General features: G+C 40.2%; 1 pseudogene; it reads right to left on the bottom strand.

Moving 5' to 3' along the window:
- Nucleotides 1-6,348: 6,348 nt before the first annotated feature.
- LOC125285251 lies at nucleotides 6,349-7,312 on the bottom strand (annotated as a pseudogene).
- Between the last annotated feature and the right edge of the window lie 9,668 nt (nucleotides 7,313-16,980).

The following is a 16,980-nucleotide window of genomic DNA, read 5'->3' as shown; positions in this document are numbered from 1 at the left end:
ATGGGAAACACTGCAAAATATATCTTAAATACCTATAAATATTTGACATTGAGGTTGGACAACCAATTAAAGGAAAGGAGTCCTGGAAATGTAATTAGTTAAAACAAGCTCTATCTTAAATAGACATAAGCTCTATATTAAATAGACATAATGGGATAACATTGCAGTGGTGTCTTTTGTAATTAACAATATATTTGTTCTCAATGATTTTTGTTAATCTCGCTTACTTTGTACGAAAATGTTCTACTACCTAACACAGTAGTCCCCTGAGGGATATCAAATTGTCACGCATTATGCACAATTTTTGATACAACAATAGAACAAATTGCAGACTGAAAATGAACAAAGTGGAATATTAAAAAGCCACCAAATGAGAAAACGAACAGCTAAATTCAAATACCTAGATGATCCGTGCTACTACAGAAAGATCTTAAACAGTATTATGCATAACTTTTCATACAATGAGGCACCACAGAATTCCAACTGACAAATGTGGCTTAATGTGAAATGCCAAAAGCCACCAAATTAAACACTGTAAAACTGTGGTGAAAACATCATACAAGAAATCAAAAGTGCCCACATTTATAATGCTGATATTGACAATTGTTCCCACAACCCTGAGAGAGATTACAGTACCAGACATCATCCAACCCAACCCACCTGGTGAGTCCTTCTTTGCTCAGTCACTTTTATCCAAGGTGTGATGCTGGCGGAGTTGGTCTTCCAGCCTGCATCCCAGAGATCTTTGTAATCATATTGTGTTTACATGCCCACCTGTATCCCAGTTATGAGGATTAACCCAGCTTTGGTCATACTCAGCATATTGTGTTTATGTAACGGATGCCAGCTAGCTTAGCTGTGGAACGTTGGTAAACCTCACTCCCCGACGCCTCAAGAGTGCTGCTGGCATGCAAGCCAGTAGCCTGGGCTATTGGCTCAATTGTTAGCACGCTCACCTCCCGATCAGAGGTGCTGTTGTTCGCGGGTTCGAGTCCGGGCGTGTGCAGGGCTGAATCGCACAGGTTCAACACAACGCAGGTTACATTTACATGAATATCAAGATAGGCCTATCTGTTATAAGGCTTATCCCGGATTTGGTCATACTCAGGATATAGTGTATACAGGATCGATAACTTCTTTTCAGTCAGCCAGGATAAGATGCACTGTATCTCCTCCTACACCGTTGTTCCGATTCCTACAGAATTCAGTACATATCATCTACAGACCAAGTATAACAGATTGGCTCTTTCTGACATTTGATTTTTCGCCCGGTTTTAAGTTTTTAAGTGTCAATTAACATTTGGGGAGTGGCCTATAATGATTTTTTGCCTTTATCTGAACTTGTAAAGCTCTAATCCTGTCCAAACTTAGCCTGGAAAATCCAGACCCTGATAATCTAGTTCTGTCATGGGTGGGTGCTACAACCGCCGCACCAACATTGAGTTAAAATGTTGACTTAAAGGAACTATCCGGAGTAAAATGCACTTTAGATCAATTTACGGATGATTGGGAGTACATACGTTGAGTTGACATCAAAATCATGTCATTCGGATGTGTTTTGAGAAAGTTTGATTTTACCGTTTTTTAGTCAAAACTTCGTTAAGCGTGGAAGTGAGAAGGGCATATTATTTCGCCGCTACAGAACGCTATTTTTATACCTCTTCTACAGTTCCAAACAACATTACACTTACGTGGTAGTGGGTAGAGGGTCCCTAAAGCCAAACCGAAGTATCCCGAGGTCTTTATGTGGTTGGATAGAGAGTCCAGAATGAATTCCATCAAGCCAATACCTTTCCAGAAATGTTGCCATGACATGGGGCGCAAGGTTCACTGAGGTGAACGGTTGGACAAACGCAAAATGACAAGGTGTTAACTAAACAATTTAGTAGGCCTAGGCCAGTGGTTCTTAAAGGACAATTCCGGCGCAAAATGAACCTAGGGGTTAATAACACATGTACCCTAGGTTCATTTTGCGCCGGAATTGTCCTTTAAACTTTTTGTCTGGCGACCCCACAAAAAAGTATGGCGAGGTCTGGCGACCCCACTTTCCCCAAACCCATTCTAAGTCCCTACTCAAATACCCCCCTCAAATGTTAACAACTAAATCAAGCAAAAACTAGAAAGCAAAGTCATTTCTTTTATTTATGAACAAGAACCGAGAAAACCAAACAATCACGATTAAACAAGTGTAGGCTGCCGCCATATCAGATCAGGGCCCACTTCTCCGAAAGCATCTTAAGCCTAAGAGCGTCGTAAAGTCCCTCTTACGAACGTCTTAAGATTTGCCGACTGTTTCCCGAAACCATCGTAGCTTAAGAGCATCGTGAAAACACTCGTAGATCTACGAGTGCTCCAGAGTACTCGTTACCGGCTAAGAGCATCTTAACAGTACTTCTCACTGAGGTCACCAACAGGACATACAGAGGAATACATAATCCAATTTACGTTCCCATTCTTTATTGTGTTTACCTGTGATGAATCAGATTTTAGCGTGCAAAATAGCCTACATTTAATGGTCATAATAATGTGATGAAAAGCGGACAAAAATGCAATCAAGTTATGAAACGAGACATTGCCAGAATAGTTATAACATTAGACATTATCTTAGCTAAGTGAATATTTTATTAGGCCTATGAGGTAAAAAGCAGAGAAAGCAACATGTGGTTTAGTCTGTAGCCTACTGCATCAAAATCTAAGCCTACACATTTCCTCTCTTTCTTACTCGACTTCTTTCTTCTCTTCAAACTTGTTCTTAAGTGGCACCGCGAAAAATTATTGCATGGTGCAACAATCTAATCTTAAAATAATTACAATTATTTCTGTCTTTGTGCGGTATATAACCTACTTGGGATGCTTACATGCAGATGTCAAAGTGTTTCTATTTTCGTATTGATGTGAATTAATGTGTAGATCCAAAGTTTAAATGGTAGGCCTATAGCTGTGGCGTGCAGTCACCTGACATCACCGTCAAATCAGAGGATATTTCAGAACTATTGCGTGGACAGCTCCCTTAAGAGCGTCTTAAGAGCAGTGCATGTGGCGTTCATGCTTCAAGACGAGCATGTTAGGGAAACAGTCGGAAAAACCAAATGATCGTAAGATGAATCAGGCGTAGAAAACCCTCTTAAGAGCCAAATGTCTCCGTGCAGTCACCTGTTCAAATCAGAGGGAAATTAACGTGGGCCCTTAAGAGCAGTGCATGAATGCGTGCATGTTCGGGATAGAACAGTGGGACTCAGATGGAAAAACAATACCCATTAACATGACACATGAAGATGAATGCCATCAGTGAAGACCTCTCCTGACCACCAACACTGTGGCACCCACCCAGCACACACAGCCCTTATTGGCCTGACTTTGCACTAGTTTTTTTTTATTGACTGTCTATGCAATAATTTCAACTGCACTTATTTACACAATGGGCCTGGCAAAATTGGTAAAATACGCACACACACAAGCACGCACACACACATGCAGCATTAGGCCTACACCGTTACATTAATTATATTTATGGCGATAACAATAACAATATTTTTTTATTTGCCTTTTCTGGTTTACTATCTTTAACCATTTCAATGGGAAGGGTGGGCATGCTTCCGTGAACATAGCAAGTTAATTCTAGGAGGAATGCTGCATACGGCGACAAGGAGATTTTCCTCCACGGTGCTGAGCCCACATGTATTTTGAGATGTCGTTTCATTTTGACAGGTTTTAAGCTCTCATTCGCCAAAACATCGCCGCAAATCACACATTGTGGGTGGTCGAGGTTATCTTTAACTTGGCAAGTGAATGCATATTCCAGAAATTCTTTCTGATAAAGCCGACGCGCCGTTTGTTCTTTTTTAGTCTCACCGGCTTAGACTTGTCCCATCTGAGGATCACGGAGGAGTAGACGGAGGCTCACGGAGGAGCTTAATTTTTTAAGCAGAGTTTGAGTTTGCATAGTGGGAGCAGATAGTTACATTGTTTCTATCAGCGGACCAGTAGCCCATAGACTGAACCAGGTCTCGTTGAAAGACGAAAACATTTCTCTCTCTTCTCTTAACTGCGTGTAAATAAGAAAAAGGCAGAAAAGGCCAATATTATTTTCCTTTGTTTCACCTAATAAACTAAACCTAAAACCTAAACCACGACCCCACGGAAGTTTTTGGCGACCCCTAGTTTAAGAATCACTGGCCTAGGCCTAAGAGACAGGCTTTGTGGTTAAAACTATGAAAACCAGTAACGTCACTGACCAATGATATACTTCCTTGTTCAACTTTCATTTTCAAAGTTAAAGGAACCATATGTAAGATTGTGGCCAAAACTGGTACTGCAATAACTTTCAAATTACTGTAGAGCGGTGCATCCCCTCCCCCTCCCCCCTGACTCGAGGTTGCCAACCCGGATGCCGAAACACTACTGACTTTGTGATTAGTAGATAGGTGGAGGGTCGCGCATCAGGCCAAAACACAACACAACATGACAAAACACAACATCAACATCAGTTGAGGGCTGCAACTTCACTTTTTAAATGACAATATCCTGGCCGGACTACTGTTGTCAGTGATATAAGTATTTGAAATGAACATGATTTCTTAATGTCTAGTGACATATAATTTATACCATTTTATGATTAATTGAAATACATTTCTTACATATGGTTCCTTTAAGAATAGCACAAGGTTACGATGTGCGCTCAATTTTATTTTGCGTATTTGAACAATGATATAACGAAACACTCCGAAAATGGGTTTTCCCATTGTTGAATATGAATCGTGCACATGAATTATACTTTAGCCACTGACTGTTATTTAGGCTACCTTAAGTTAGTATCTTGTAGTCACAACAAACAAAAAATCTGAGACATTTTCCTGTTTCTATATTCTGTTTATGTTGGCTATTTGTGAATGTATCTGCACAATGCATATTAAAAAAGATAAACTATGGTACGTTTCAATACTCTTCATCTAATGACATAGAAAACATGATGAATTGAATCCACATCCTTTCACTATGCGCAACTTTATCCATTTACCTAAAACCGTGAGACTGAAAGCTAATTTCGTTCACATTCTTCTGAAAGTGACAGGCACTCAATTAGACATAGCCTATACACCACTAATGTGATGAAATTAAGTGTATCATAATAATTTAAATATCAGTATGATGTAAATATGTTTAGTTATTAGTAATTAAATGCAGATCATAAAATACTATACATTTATTAACAAAATATATAAAGTATATGAATTCCAAAATATGAAATAGGAACTTATGACATAAGCCATCACTTTCTATGTGTGTGTGTGTGTGGAGGGTCAATCAAAGTCTAGGATCACCACTGATGTGAATGATCACACAATATTCAATATGTATTTCATGATGCTGATATCATGAAATAAAGCTCAATCTAAAAAATAATAATAATATGGAACCTATATCATCAAATAACACTACATTTCACATAGAACTACATCTTATTGTGTGTGAGTGTGTGTATATACTGTATATATATAGATCACCACTCAGGTGTAATATAAGGCAAGAGTATACTGTAGGCTGAATAAGTATGCATAAACAAAACAAAAACATGATCATGCACTTGTCCAAAACAGCCTGCTCTGTCCCTGGGCCATGATCTGTTTTATGGGATCATATTGGGATGCCAGACACTACTGTTGAGCCTTCTGGAGGTGTTGCAGGCCTTAATTCAACTAAACACAGATGATGGAAGGTGCCTGCTTGGTAGCCCCAGTGAAAGGCTCTCAGTGATGCGTTGGTTATTTGGTTGGGCATCCAGGCTACTGGCAGCGCATGTGGTACAGTGAAGGAGGGCCGTTACGGAGACTAGGTACAACACGCGGCGCTTTGTGACTGCCGCCAGCCAATGTTGTTGTATCCTGCGCCATGTTGTATAATGTTAGATAGACTTGGTTGTTGATTGGCCCCTATGGGATATCATATATATACAGAGGAGTTTAACACCTCTCCTGTGTCTGTTTCTATTATATCATTGGGGCAGCCGTGGCCTACTGGTTAGCACTTCGGACTTGTAACCGGAGGGTTGCCGGTTCGAAGCCCGACCAGTAGGAACGGCTGTAGTGCCCTTGAGCAAGGAACCTAACCCCTCACTGCTCCCCGAGCGCTGCTGTAGCAGGCAGCTCACTGCGTCGGGATTAGTGTGTGCTTCACCTCACTGTGTGTTCACTGTGTGCTGAGTGTGTTTCACTAGTTCACAAATTGGGATAAATGCAGAGACCAAATTTCCCTCACGGGATGAAAAGAGTATATATACTATACTATACTACTATATCATAAGTCCATCTGCTAATAGAAGGATATACTCTATTTTATTGAAACAGTCTCCTAGTGTGCGGTTACAGAGGGCTTGACCTTTTGGGTTCCACACCTGACATAGTAGAGGAATAAGGGCCGAACAGCATCGTCTCTCAGGCCGTAGATCAGGGGGCTCAGGCACCGAGGCAGAATGAGAACAAAGAGATAATTCAGGTAGCGCAGGTCCATGAACAGACGACTGCTGCTGGTCATAGCCAAGGCTTTCTCTATAGTTCCATACAACAAACTGTTTAGACAAAGTACTAACTGACCAAGGTGCAGTAGGACTGACTCTGAGCTTTCTTAGTCGAGTCTTTTTCTGCTGAGGCAGATCGAGCTGCCACTATAACACTGATATATGTGAAGAAGATAATGGCTGTCACAGCCACAAAGAAAAACCCATTGAGCCCTTGAAAGAGAGTAACTTGCCATGGTGCCATAAAAAACACCTGCTGAGTGCAGAACATTGAGTCTTTAAAAGATGCGGACTCTGTACCAGTGCATATAAAATACCTATCGCAGGACTTATGCAACATAATATCCACATTACAGCAATTGAAACAACTGTCATTTTCTGTGTTGCCATCTCACTGTGGCGTAAAGGGAAACAAATAGCCACATAGCGTTCAAGCGACATCACACCCAGGTTTACAGCAGAAATGCGAACCATGGTCGCCGACATGAGAACGATCAGTGAACAAACAGCCTTAGGAATCTTCTGCAAATTTAAAGATAAGACGTAGAGCACGGAGACAAGCAGCATCAGAACCGTGTCATTGCAGAGCATGTGGGCAAACAGGATATAGCGAGGCAGCTCTCTAAACACAGGCTTACTCATGAGAGTGTGAAACATGATACTGTTGATGCAGATGAAAAGCAGGGACATGAGAATGGCCACAACAAGTTTAGACAGCGGCCCCTCATTCAGTTCCACCTTAAACATCTGCTGATGCACCAGGGCAGAGCCTTCACTGGACTGATTGGTCAAAGCCATTGCTGTATATGATTTACAATCTATACAGACTAATTAAATAAAATATATCTTAAATAAACATCAACATTTGACAGAGGTTGAACAATTAAAGGAAATCTCAAGAGTCCTGGAAATGCATTGAAATGCACCAAATGCACTTTAACAAGAAGTTACAACAGCCCATTGTATGTTTACACACACTTAATGATTATATATCAGTAGCTTTTTCTAAATTATGTGTAACAGTACCTTTAGACATGAACATAAAACACCAAAACCTCATAGATCAATGAGTCATGCATAATGTAAATCATTCTGACTTTTTCCTCTTAGTCTGTTAAAGTTTTCCTCTATGTAAAGATGTGTGTATCTCATGGGCTGCTCCCAAAGATACCATGGGCTGGCCAGAGGGCACCAGTCATCCTCTGAATAAAGGACACATCCAGTCTTCGGGTGGCGGTGTTCACCCGGTCCTAATCATGAGCATCTGTGGTGAATCTGATTAGTGTCAGTGTTAAAAACCTGGGCCTAGGCCCTGCCCTACACATACTTCCCCCCGCCCCCAATCAGGGATGCACGTTGTGCTTCTAAAAAAATATCCCCATTTTTAAGGAGAATTCCGGTGTGATATTGACCTAAAGTGTGTTGAAACATGATACCGAGTGTGAACGTATGTCTCATAGCTCATCTTGGCTTGTCCCCTGCACTCCAAAATCTGGCGCTAGTTAGCCGATGGTACCAACAGGTTTTCAAAGGGGGTGCCTCGGGCATCATGCAAATAAATCACTGTTTTACACCATTTACAAGGCTCAAAGTAGCTCCATACTTCATTGGTAGACTTCCGAGGGCCTTGACATTTAAAACGAGACATTGAGAAATTTGAAAAAGCACTGGTAGTGTACTTACAAAACGATTTATACAGACAGTATCTTCATGGAGTTTAGCGTTTGCAGCCATCTTGAATTTAGTCACGATAAGTCGAGCGACGAGTATGAATGAACAGGTATAATAAGGCAGTGTTTTTCAACCACTGTGCCGGGGCACACTAGTGTGCCGTGAGAGATCATCAGGTGTGCCGCAGAAAATTACCCAAATGTCACTCACTGGTCCAGAAAAGCAACTGTTGCATCAAATAATTTATAACCACATGCTCTCATTGATTGTATGATTGCACTATTTGTGGTATGCAGGCATTGTACGGGGGGCCCCATATCCAGTATTCACAGAATCATCACATATCCAGTTTATAACAACAATTAAATTAGATATAGTCACCTACAAATGGAACAGAGGGCGCTTGTTTTATTGAGCAGGTCTTGCATAGAAGCCATAATAAGGCCATATCTGTGTATTATTTGAAATTTTAGGCTATGGTATGTTTATTTTTTCTTCACACAGGATGTTAGTGTGCCGTGGGACATTTTAAGTGTCAAAAGTGTGCCATGGCACAAAAAAGGTTGAAAAACACTGTAATAAGGGAACAGATTCCAAAAAATAATTCCGTGGAAATGCATGGATTCCAGTTTCTGCTACTGGAAGAAACTGGAATCCATGCATTTCCACAGAATTATTTTTGGAATCACACCGGAATTCTCCTTTAAGATATTAGTTATGATGCAGTGGATCAACTACCAGGTGCCATGATTGATGTGCCTTTGAAGCGGCAGAGGTCTCCACTGACAGTTTTCACCTTTCCTCGCTTCTGTCAGTAACGGCTCCTACACACAGTTGCGTGCGTTGCAGTGCTGGAGACGCATCCCATTCACTTTACATGGGCTCACGTCATCCGTTGTCAAACTGAATTGTGGGTCCGTTGCGTTGCGTTTCTCCCTTCACTCGCGTTGAGAAGTTCAGCTGTTGCTGCACCGACAGACTGCACCAGCCAATCAAGTCAATCGACGGACGGCACCAACCAATCAAATTACGGTTATACTTCAAGTAATTTGCATAGCTACTGTCGGGAACACCCACTGGCATGCGTTGACGGAACGCAACTGTGTGTAGGAGCCATAATACTCACAAGCTTCAATAAGAGCACAGCCATCCCAGTCCCAGAGAAACCTAAATGGCTGTCACCCGCTTGCACTCACCTCGTTATTAAGTGCTTTGAGTGGATAAGCAAAGCTCATATTACATCCTTCCAGCCCAGCCCGACACCTTTAGACTCACTCCAGTTCACCTACAGGCCAAACAGGTCCCGATGCAATAGCACTTGCACTCCACCCTCCCACCTGCCAAAGAAAAGCCTTTATGTGTGGAGGCTGCTCATAGATACAGCTTATGGCCTCCTTACACCAAACAACTCTAACAAGATTTGGGAAAGATTTTTGAAGTAGCTTGTCCTGGATACTAGCGCCCGTTCACAGTGTGTCCCATTGCAGACAACTCCCCATCCCGTAGTGGAGCCCATAGTGTCCCCTGCGCTAACAAATTGGGGGGACCTTTTCTAGAGACAAATACTGTATTTGAAATGGCTGCATGAGCAACAGCCCCTGTGGTAATGACTGCCACAGATGCCATTGTGGTGTCAAATTATAATTAACTGATTCAAACTCAGAAGAATTAGATTAGATAGATAGATAGATAGATAGATAGATAGATACTTACTTTATTGATCCCCAGGGGAAATTCAAGGTCTCAGCAGCAGCATACATACAACACAAACACATTCTTTAACAGCAGAAAGAGTAATTAAAGTATATAATATAAAAACACAACTAAGCAGTAAGGACAGTAGAAGATAAAGAATATGCTAAATATACTAAAATATAAATTATACTAACACTTAATACAATATATAAAAATATACTAAAATACAAATGACAAAAATACAAATTATACTAACACTTAATCTAAATCAATTCTAAAAACAGTATCCACAGAACTGCACTAGTATTTATTCATTTATATATTTTAACTATTTATGTAACTACAATTTAACTTATATTGTCTGTTGCTGTGTGTTTTTATGTCGCCAGAGTGCCAAAGATAAATTTCCAGTGTATGTACATTCAGTGGACAATAACGTTTTTATCTATCTATCTATCTATAGTGGTGATTAATAAATCAGAGGTGCTTGCAATGACTGAGGCAGGGACTGAGCCTGTGATTCTCTGTGCATAGTAAGGTATGGAAAGGTAAGAATTGTGACAAAGCAACAGGATACTGCAGATGGTGTAGCTTTAATCCAATACAGAGCATAGGTTCATGAAGCCAGCTGCTTCTGACTTTCTGTACATAGTTCTTATACCTTCTCATGTCGTCACTTGTTTGTGTGAACTCAGAATAGAAAATATCTCCTGTGTCGTCTTTTACCACATTAGGAAGTACATACAGTATGTGCCTAGGTATTTTCCTTCTAATGACCTCTGATTCTGCTGAACAGCCGCTGAGGATGACCATTCTCCCTAGGCCTCTATGCTCTGTATAGGTCTGTAATTGTCTTACTGCATACCTTTGGCTAAACTTATCCCTGCTGTTTACCACATCACCCTCAGACAGTGTTCCCAATGTACAGAACATCTTTTGGTAAAACTACAGAATATCTTTTCATGAAACCACATAAAAACCCACGACACCATCATGCCCAAAAACCTCTGGCAAACAAGAGAAGTCATCCTCTAACCTAACCTGAACAACACAAGACCTGATGGTCTTCACCCTCTCTTGACCTGCATTCTCTGTCCCACAGGGGACTACCTGAATAGCAGCATTTTGTAAGAGAGAGTTTGTCTCCCTTTGCAAAAGGGGAATTTCCTCGTGTGGGACTACAGACAATATTGTCGTCAAGGGCAGATGGTGAGCATCTGAGTGAGCAGCTTGGCCTGGTACCTCTGAAGCAGTGGCGCAGTGTTGATGGAGTATGATGGAGTACGCCGAACCCTGCAAGTATGCTGAACCCTGCAAGTATGCTGAACCCTGCGAGTATGCAGAACCCTGCAAGTATGCTGAACCCTGCGAGTATGCAGAAAACCCTGCGAGTATGCTGAACCCTGCAAGTATGCTGAACCCTGCAAGTATGCTAAACCCTGCGAGTATGCTGAACCCTGTGAGTATGCAGAAAACCCTGCGAGTATGGAGAAAACCCTACGAGTATGCTAAACCCTGCGAGTATGCAGAAACCCCTGCAAGTATGCTGAACCCCGCGAGTATGCTGAACCCTGCGAGTAGCTCCACTTCTGCCTCACGTTTAGTTATCCTTGGCATCATTACAGCAGAAAACTCGTTTAGTTATCCTCGGCATCGTTACAGCACAAAACTCGTTTAGTTATCCTCGGCATCGTTACCGCACAAAACTCGTTTAGTTATCCTCGGCATCGTTACAGCACAAAACTCACAGGAGGGACTTCCAGTCAATCCTGCCTCTGCATGTTCTCTGCTCAGGCAAACAATGCATCGTCAGTGTCATTCTCCTTTCTCACTGTGCCTACATTCCAGGTACATCTGTCTCAACATGCTGAGAAAATTAAAAGAAGTTTAAGATAAAATACAGACCAAGTTCGCTCTACCGAGACCGTAAAAAGACCAAAGCGAACAGTTAACTCACATTAGCTAATCAGGCCATCAGTAGACTTGCTAAGAACTGGCAAGATGGCTACAATAGTGGTTTTTTTTTAAGGCTCAGTCATTTCAAATTGGTGTTAAAGTTTGGTTTTCACTTACAAGTTGAAGTTTAGGGTCTATAGAACAATTTGAGTCCGAGTGTCAAACACACAGATAAAAAATGGCCTCTGGGGGGCGCCGTAAAATATATAAACTGCTACAACTTTTCATTAGATTATCCAATTTTAACATATGAGGTATGTATGGATTCAGAATTAAAAGGATAAACTGGTGTGCTAAGCATTTGGTTACCAGATTTAAAACACACTTTAAAATAAACACACTTCTAGCCCATGGACAGCAAAATTGTGCTTTTTTTAAGGGTGTAAATCCAAGGAACTTTGATTTGTCCATTAACCTCACATTGCTGGTATTATAGCATAGGGTTTGGTGCCAAAAAGCAAAGATATTCTACAAGGTAGTGTGCAAAAGTGGAAAAATTATAATGTCCGCAACACTGCTTATGATTATTTAATGCACAACAGGCAATGTTTCGACCCTACTGGGTCTTCTTCAGGCAAAAGTGGACCACATAAACAATACAACATTATAAAACATTTTTAGGCTGATGATTGATCTCTTTAACAAGAAATTGTGCCTAAAATTCTCGAAATTGTCCACTTAAAAAAATAATACTTCAATATCAATACTATCAATTCATGCCTATTAGTGTGCTTGAGTGTAGGCCTAGCCTGCTCTGCCAGTTCTTGTCTACGCCCATTCAGAGCACAAAGTGCAGAGATCTCTGTTAAATCAAGTTTAATAGACTTTTACATAGTACCAGCTGAAGTCTGTAAGGCCTTCCGTAGCCTATGTAAGTGTGAAGAAAAGAAAGGGTAAAAGGATCAGATAGACAAACAGACAGGTGAGTGTGTGTGTGTTTGTGTGTGTGTGTGTGTGTGTGTGTGTGTGTAAGAGAGTGAAAGAGAAAGAGAGACACTACCAGTGACAGTTGGCTGTTGATAGCTGGCAGTGATAGAATTTAGAATATCAAATAACCTGAAGCAATTAGTGCTCTGTGCTTCATGGTTGGTGATATTAGTGACCTTCTAGCCTTTTACATTTGAGCAAGCACATTTTCATAGTTAATGGTGGCACAGTCTAGTTAGGTTATATTCTGAGGTGTGTATTTCTGTTAGTCAGGTAATGGTACACATATTCTAAAAGAAACAGATTTTGGGCTATGTATCCAGTGGCAGATATGTGTGGACTGGTGAATGACCCATCACTAGAGACATATGCCAAATTTCTTGTATTTATCCATGAGAGAGTATGGAGATGGTGATCACGGATCAGCCAATGATTACATTGTTACAGTGCATTTATTTTACAACAGAACAAAGCAGTTTGGCACAGGAACTGCAACAAATCCACCTGTAACAGTGAGCATCTGCAGCATGCTAAGATTTGCTACTAGAAATCATGTGAACCAGGCAGGACTCAGAAAAGACGTGGTAGACCATCTTCTGAACCTGCAGCAACACCTGCAACTGCATCAAGTCCATCTAGAGGGACTTTGTACACTTGTTCAGCAGCAGCTGCTGCAAATCATAGATAAGTGCTTCTTCTGTCAGAAGCAGACAAAAGAGCGTCTTCATGAGGTATCCTCTTTCAATGCAGGTAACCAACCAAGAGATATAAGTAATATTTTGAAGTCAATGACTTTTAACAGGTAGCCAGTGTAAAGATGCTAGGATAGGGGAAATATGTTCATATTTTGTATGTGAGTGAGCAGCTGCATTTTGTATAAGCTGTAAGCTCTTTAGACAGGTAACATTACAGCCAGCGTAATAGCATTGCAATAGTCTATCCTTGAGGTGACAAAAGCATGGATTAATTTCTCGGCATATGGTAAGGATAAGGACTTCCTTATCTTTGAAATGTTCCTTAAATGGTAAAATTAAGTTTTGGTGATCTGTTTGTGATTATTTAGTGCTAGGTCCTGGTCAATTATAACTCCTAGGTTTTTGACACTTGTGGATGAGGTCAGTGGAAGATCACTATATGTAGCCTGTGATGTGGATAGGATATCCCTCATCTTTTTAGAACCTAAAACCATGACTTCTGTTTTATCTGAGCAGGAAATTATTTGTCATCCATGTCTTTATATCTCTTATACATGTGTCAAGTTTGGCTAACGGAGTTAATTCATCAGGTTTTATGGAGAGGTATAGTTATGCATCATCTGCTAAACAACAGGGGCCCCAGTACTGAGCCTTGAGGCACTCCATATTTTACCATAATCTGAGTAGATGGTTTATTATGGACCTGTAAATTTGTTGACGGTTAGGAAGGTATGATCTAAACCAAGCGAGTGTTGAGTCTTTGATGCCTGTCAAATTTTCAAGCTTGACTGTTATCTTATCTGTTATCTGTCATAGTTATTGTAGAGTGGAGTATTGGAATAAATGTTAGCCCTATGGTCTTCTGTGTTAGCCTCTTTGTTCCTCATATATTATTATTTTATTATTATTATTATTATTATTATTATTGATTTACTTTCTTCCAGATATAAAGTTCTTTTGTGATTTCTTTTGTGAATAAAATTATGGCTTGATTGAAAAAAGTTGGTACTCATGATTCAAATTCATAAACTCGAAGTTGGGTGCTTAATATCACATCGGCTTTATGCAGCCATATTTGTGTATGGGTATCCTAGGTATCTTTGTGCTTCAGGGATATTCTGAACAACGATCTTAAATCGAGTTGAGTGATTACCCAGGCTTTATTTACATTAACTTTAAAAATGATGTTTCATTGCAACTTTGAGGGCATTTCCACCCTTTATCTAAAAAAACCACAATTTTGCTGTCCATGGGCTAAAAGTGTGTTTATTATAAAGTGTGTTTTTAATCTGGTAACCAAATGCTTAGCTCACCAGTTCCTCATTTTAATCCTGAATCCATACATACCTCATATGTTATATTTGGTTAAACTAGTCAAAAATTGTAGCAGTTTAAATATTTTGCAGCGCCCCCTAGAGGCTATTTTGTTATCTGTGTGTTTGACACTCGGACTCAAATTGTTCTATAGACCCTTCACTTCAACTTAGAAGTGAAAACAAAACTTTAACACCAATTTGAAATGACTGAGAAAAATTACACATACATACGACCCCACTACAACCTTGGTAATTAACTTCCAAAGTTTGCTCCAACTCGTGGCAGAAGTTAAGCAACGAATGTCTCGAAACTGAGAGAGAAAAAGGCCGTAAAAAATAATTGGGTGAAAAGTTCACTTCAGAATGATCACTTCAGTAAGCAAAGTATGGCGTCAGTCATGACTATGGGTCGGGCTTCCCATGTGTTAGACATTCTGAATGCAGCTCAGGAGAGGTGTATGAGGATATGGGGCACTTAGGCCCTGTCCCCATCTCAGCTTGTTTGTTGAGGTGAACTTCATGAAAGATGCGTCTTAGGCTTAATATTATAATAAATTAGGAGATGTAAACGGAACAGTTCTAAAAAAACACCACTGCTCAAAGTCATCTCCTCCTAGACTACGAAAAAGCGGCCTTTTTATCCCAAACAGACAAGCCTCCACCAGGTGTTTCCCAAGTCCAAGGGAATGTTGCGTCTGAGGGAAACGAAACATAAAAACAAGCCGAGAGAGCACACTCTTCATACCAGGACTCTAATCTGGCCAACTACGCATATGACAATGTTATAAGAACTGTCCCTCATATAGGAGCCAAACCCATGATAAACCTGAGGGATTACCATACTTTGAGAAATGTTGTAGTTAAGAATCTGGTGTAACAGTTCCATGTTTATTGTGTTTTATTTTATTTTTTTCAAACCTAACATTCAACCCCACAAACATATGTATACCCACTCAGTAACAGACAATAAAGCCCTAATCAGTCATTTAGCAGTGCTTGTGCATGAACTAATTCTAGATCATGAGGTGTTTTGGAGCATTGGTGAGTGCAACAGAAACCTAATGTCTTTAATAGTATTTTCCCTGGAAAGGTGCTCTAAGTGATGTTGGGTAACCTCACTTCTGTTGACATTCAAGCAAAACAGAGAGCTAGCTCGCTACTCCCCCCATTTCCGTCCCGTGTAATTGATACTCTCCTAAACATGCATCTTGTTGGCGATTGGCTGGAACAGTTTGTTATGTTTTTATGGTCCAGGCTGGACCAAAGTTTTTGTTGTCGTTTTTGGAGCCTGGGCTGTCCACAGAGACCGTGTTTTTTTACAGTGTATTCAGGGCACAGGCAGCTAGCGGATGGTGAAGTGATGTTTGCTGTATGTGATGTTTTACTTTAGAAACCGCATAACTCACTTAGAGCACCTTTAAATATCACATCACTTAGAGCACCTTTAAATATCGTTTGTTTCATTCACAATGATCAATTTATATTACATAACATTACATTACATTAGGCTGACACATTTTTAACCAAAGCGACTCAATTTCAATTCAATGTCACAATTTTTGGCAGTGTGTAACAATTATGTATCACCTACAAACAGAATAACACTTAAATTCTGGTGTCATTTATGAAGAAATGTCACACTTATTCATATGAACATCCAATTATTAGCATGAAATCCTACAACTATAGCAAATTGCAGACTCAATAATAAAACCCTATATAATCAGTCTTTGATATGATAACTGCCAAGTCATTTTTGGCTGAGGACAAATAAAGTGAAATATATATATATATATATATATATTTCTTTGAGAATGCTATGATTTACAAATCATGTCAACCCTATATTGAGAATAGTTCTAAGACATCATATCAGCTGTTGAAGGAGAGAAATGTAGCTATGTCATGGAAAATATAAGCACATTTGGAATTGTACGTCTCAAAAAAGTTGGGACTATGACAAAAAAGGCTGGTAAAGTGGTGTAATGATAAAGACAACATAATTCTAAATTATACATCATAAAATCTGTAATTCTACAACAGAATAACATTTTGTGTCTTCAGGCATACATTTCTAATAGCATTTGTGAAGACATAATAAAATATAGTCGCAAACGGCAGTAGCGGGCCCGAGCACCTGCGGTCCGCAACACATGGTATTTCGGAATGCAACAATGCCCTCACATGTGGTGCATGCGTCAAATGC

Source organism: Alosa alosa, chromosome 2, assembly GCF_017589495.1.
Source record: "Alosa alosa isolate M-15738 ecotype Scorff River chromosome 2, AALO_Geno_1.1, whole genome shotgun sequence".
Taxonomy (NCBI): Eukaryota; Metazoa; Chordata; class Actinopteri; order Clupeiformes; family Clupeidae; genus Alosa; species Alosa alosa.
This window is presented reverse-complemented; position numbering and strand designations above follow the sequence as displayed.